Here is a 5,226-nt window from a genome sequence, read left to right on the forward strand (position 1 = left end):
TAAGGAAGACCGACTCGGCGAGTCGATGGATAGACTCGGCGAGTCGAGTCGCGATTCTGGTCACACGTTAAGTGACCAACTCAGCGAGTTGGTGCTGGAATGAGAAAAACCCTAATCCGGAGTTTGTGCTATATATAAAGAACATAATACCATCTCTTTAGCCTCTTTACATTCCCTTTGAGTCCCAGAAACCCGAATAGCCGTGAGTGAGAGCTTGGAGAGTGTTTGGAGCCTTGAGAAGTGAATTTGGTGGAGGAGACTTGAAGAACAAGAGGCAACTATTAAGGATTTCGGGTGGATCCAAAACCCACTCCAGTTTGGGACACATTTGTGAGGTATTAAGCTGTTACCTTGACCTTTTCTTCTAGAATCATTCATATGTGGAGGCTAGGTTTTTCCTTGGTTAAGGGAATTGTTATAAAAGCTAGATCTGAAGCTGAAACTTCAGATCTAAACCTCTTTTGAGTCCTAAGTCCATAAAGTTTTAGTCCTTGGATGATTGGTGAAGCCCCTTTTTTCTAAAACCCAAGCCCTAGTGTGTTTTGAGTTTATATCTTCTTGATATCACGTAAAGTTTGCAACTTTACATGAGGGATAGCTTGTAGAAGGATAGATCTATGGATTTGAGTCCCAACATGGCTTAATAAGCCACTGCATGGGTTAAAAGCTGGAGATACTCGGCGAGTCGCATGGGTTGACTCGGCGAGTTGGATGAAGATAGGCAGGAACTCGATGAGTTGTAAGAACAACTCGGCGAGTCTGTTAAATGTTACCTTGGGCTCGGCGAGTCTGTTCTTGGACTCGGCGAGTCTGGTCAAGGAATCCTAACCTTCTCTGGTTAAGTCGTGAATCGGTGAGTCGAAGGATGTCTCGGTGAGTTGAGCATGAAGGGACTCGGCGAGTCTTGGGGCGACTCGGCGAGTTGGGTCGCGATATGGGAGTTTTCAGAGCATAGGGACTCGACGAGTCAGCGGTCTGACTCGGCGAGTAGAGCCCGTCAGGAAGTTTGACTTTGACTAAGGACTTTGACTTTGACCAAGAGTTGACCAATTGACTTCCAGGGGTATTTTGGTAATTATTGGTATTTATTGAGTTCAGTGTTTTTGTATTGATCAGTGGTGGAGTTCGTATCAGAGGTGGGAGCAGCGTGACCTTATCTTTTTAGTCAGCAGTTGCGAGGTGAGTTATCCTCACTATATCAACAGGGTCTAAGGCACCAAGGCCGACCCTTTATCGGATGGAAATCCGGGTAGTTGTTATGTTATTGTTTTGCTATATGTTTGCATCCTGGTAGTTAGGATGGTATATGTTAGGGACCTGGTTAAGGTCGGAATCCTGGAATATAGGATGATGCTATGTTAGTGACCGGTTAGGTCGGTATCCTGGTTAACGTATGCTATGTATGTAATCTGCTAGATCGGTTGATTGGTGATTAATTGTTATATGATTATATGTTTATGCGCACATGGATGGTTGACTGGGGTTGGGTTGAGGCGGGTCCTGCTTTGTGCTGTAGGCCAACATACCCAGGGTGGACCGGATATTCCGAAGGCTCAGCGAGTGGTCCGGATAGGCTATAGGAACATGAGGGCGAGCCAGACGTGCCGAGGCTCGGAGAGTGGAACAGGCCGACTGAAGGCCCGGTGCGGGTGAACCAGACATACTGTAGACATAGAGAGTGGACCAGGTGGGTTGAAAGACCGGTGCGGGCAGATCAACCACACTGCAGACTCGATGTATATGGCTAGACTCGGAAGGTGGACCATGTAGACTGAAGGCCCGGTGCGGCGGACCAGTCACACAGTAGACCCAAAGTGCATGGTTGATCTGTACTGTTATGTTATGATATGTTATGTGTATGGTATATGTGGTTGGTATTTTGGGGGTATCTCACTAATCTTTCGGGCTTATAGTTGTGGTTTAATGTTTCAGGTACTTCAGGAGACCGTGGCAAGGCAAAGACATGATCGTACAGCTCCTCATGTTTTATGTCTTATGATGTGGTTCTGGGAAATACTCTGATAATAGACGTATTGAAAACCTTTTGGTAATAACTTAATGAAATTGGGTTGTTTTTGAAAAGTTTAAATTGGTTGAAAATTTTGGATATTACAAGTTGGTATCAGAGCCTTGGTTTGAGTGAATTGGAGGGACATTCGTGTGAATCAAGTCTCAGATCAAGGAGAGTTTTCAAAAGAGAATTTAAAATGTTTTTCAAAATAAGTAAAGGAGCACGCGGAGGTACGATCAGCCAGAGCCTGTAAGTAAGCCCCAAAATACCATAGAATTATTTGATATTCTGATATGTTAGAACAGCATGCTAGTGCTAGGCTAGGGATTTTCAGGAATCGCATGGTAGATTGGCCTGATTATATGATACCAATTAGCCTAGGGTTTCTTGTATATGGGATTGACATCATAACTGTAGATGTTTAGTGTATGCATCACGGCTGTGTGTAGTCAAGATCTTATAGCCTGGGAATGTCCGATTCGCCCTTAGTGTAGGATCGAATATTCAAAAGTCTATTGGGTCCAATGATATGTGCAGCAGTGTACACTAGCGCTGCAGGGGATGATGGAAGTTTCATGGATATGTCAGTGGTGCGGAACCGCTGGATTAGTTGCTAGTTAGGCGATGTCCCCTGTTAGTGAGGGTTGAGCGCATATTATGTTGAATATAGTTTAGGGCGTTGTGGTGATACTTGAGACAAATATGGGTAGGTGTGGAAGGTAGTAGTGGCCCATATTACTGAAAGCACCAGACCCATATGCGTATCAAGGAAGTCATAACCCCTAGGGATTGAGGGTAATTGGTCTTCCGTCATTATATGATTTGTCTGAGACATTGAGTGTGTTTGTAGTATGGTGGTTACGAGGCATGCTGGGAGTGGATCCGGGTTAGGATCGGGAGCAGGAGAGGGCGATCAGGGTAGATCGGTGCCACCCGAGGTCATCGGTCATATGAGTACGGATGAGTTGGACGCTAGGATTCGTGAGATCCTGCATGATGAGGTTGCTGCTATGTTCCGGGCCGAGTTGCCGGAACTGTTTGGGTCGATCAAGACTGCCATGGTCGAGTATTTTGATGAGCGCTATGCAGCTCTTATAGAGACGGCTACCCCGGCAGCTGCATCGGCTGTAGCAGCGGCAGGGGGAGGAGCCAGTAGAGGTTTTCAGTATCGGGACTTCGATAATACGAAGCCCCCTACTTTTGATGGAGTTCAGGATCCGATTGTTGCTATGAGATGGTTGTCAGACGTGGAGGGATGTTTCTTCACATGTTCATGCCCTGCTGATCAGAGGGTGAGGTGTGCTTTGAACCTGTTGAGGCTCGGGGCGAACGATTGGTGGAGGTTGACTATGGGGTCATATTCGGATGCGCAACGGGCTACGGTTTCTTGGGATCAGTTTCGGGAGATGTTCAGCACTCGTTATGTTCCACATGTTGAGAGAGAGAGGTGGGCTCAGGAGTTCCTGGAGCTGAAGCAGGATTCAGAGTCGGTGACGGAGATCACTAGGATGTTCACTGAGAGGGCGATGTTTTGCTCGGAGTTTGCTTTGGAGCAGGCTCAGATGTCCCGATATCTGAGTATGCTCAAGAGGGATATCAGGCAGTTTGTGTCTACGCAAAAGTGCGAGACCTTGCTGGAATTGCAGGAGGCCGCTCGGCGGCGTGATTTGGAGATTGAGTTGTAGTTGCGAGAGCAGAGGCAGGCCCTGGTGTAGTCGCAGCCGGCGCCGAAACGGTCCAAGACCATTGATTATAGGTTGGGAGATCAGAGCATCCGCACTTGTGGGAAGTGCAGGAAGGGTCACACCGGAGTTTGTAGGTCTGGTGGTGCGTGCCGCAAGTGCGGGAGAGATGGGCACTATGCGAGGGATTGCCGTCAGTCAGCCCCAGTTCAGGATATGAGGATTTGTTATTAGTGCCATCAGGTTGGTCACATGAGGGCCAACTGTCCACAACTTACTGTAGGACCGGTGCAGGCTCCAGCACCGGCCACTTTGAGGATTACGGGTGGAGGTCAGGGTGGAGCAGAGCTCCCGAGGGCTCAGGGGTGTGCTTTTCAGCTTATACCAGAGGAGGTCAGGGCAGAGCTGGATACAGCTGCGGGTATGTTTCCTTCTTGATATCTTGGATTTTCTATATGGGTATGATCAGGAGGTGATGTATGTAGTAGTATTTCATTCCAGGGATGTCTGGAGGTATCGTCAGTGTTTCGGGTTTTCCACCCCGAGGATGTTAGAGCAGATTCAACATGCGTATGTGATTGCAAGGGAGAGCTCATGAGAGTTGCTTAGGAGCTGAAGGATGTGCCATCCTGTCAGCTTGGAAAGAAACAAGTTGGATTCGGAAAGGAAAGCGGGATAAGTCCCAGAAGTGAATTCGATAAAGGATATGCCAGTTGAGTAAAGGGGTAGCAGCTTGGTACCGGGTCAGGACCCGGTGGTTCAAGGTGATGTCTAGCTTTGTAAGGGGCAAGTGATTGTTGTGATTTGGGGTGATAAAAGTATCATCGGGTGATCATTGGTTAATGAGGGTTGTTATCAAAGAAAGAAGCCGGTGGCCGGCTCGAATCAGTTGTCATAACTATGGGAGAGAAGAGTTGGACTTTATAGAGGTTCGATAGCAGCAATCGGAGGAACCTGAGTCGGTCGATTCCAGGAGGTGCATTGTGGGAGTATCATCGGGAATTATGTGCTGCAGCAGGCTTCGAGGACGAAGCATAATTTTAGTGGGGGAGAATTGTAACACCCCAAGATCAGAAGTGCAAGTTCAGGGTTCTTAGTGTAAATAAGGAAGGCCGACTCGGCGAGTCGAGTCGAGATTCTGGTCACACGTTAAGTGACCAACTCGGCGAGTCGGAGGCTGGACTTGGCGAGTTGGTGCTGGAATGAGAAAAACTCAAATCCGGAGTTTGTGCTATATATAAACAAAAAAATACCCTCTCTTCAGCCTCTTTACATTCCCTTTGAGTCCCAGAAACCCTAATAGACGTGAGTGAGAGCTTGGAGAGTGTTTGGAGCTTTGAGAAGTGAATTTGGTGGAGGAGACTTGAAGAACAAGAGGCAAACATCAAGGATTTCGGGTGGATCTAGAACCCACTCCAATTTGGGACACATTTGTGAGGTATTAAGCTGTTACCTTGACCTTTTCTTCTAGAATCATTCATATGTGGAGGCTAGGGTTTTCCTTGGTTAAGGGAATTGTTATAGAAGCTAGAT

This window comes from Lactuca serriola, chromosome 2 (genome assembly GCF_051521515.1).
Source record: "Lactuca serriola cultivar US96UC23 chromosome 2, Lser_US96UC23_V15, whole genome shotgun sequence".
NCBI classification, from domain to species: Eukaryota; Viridiplantae; Streptophyta; class Magnoliopsida; order Asterales; family Asteraceae; genus Lactuca; species Lactuca serriola.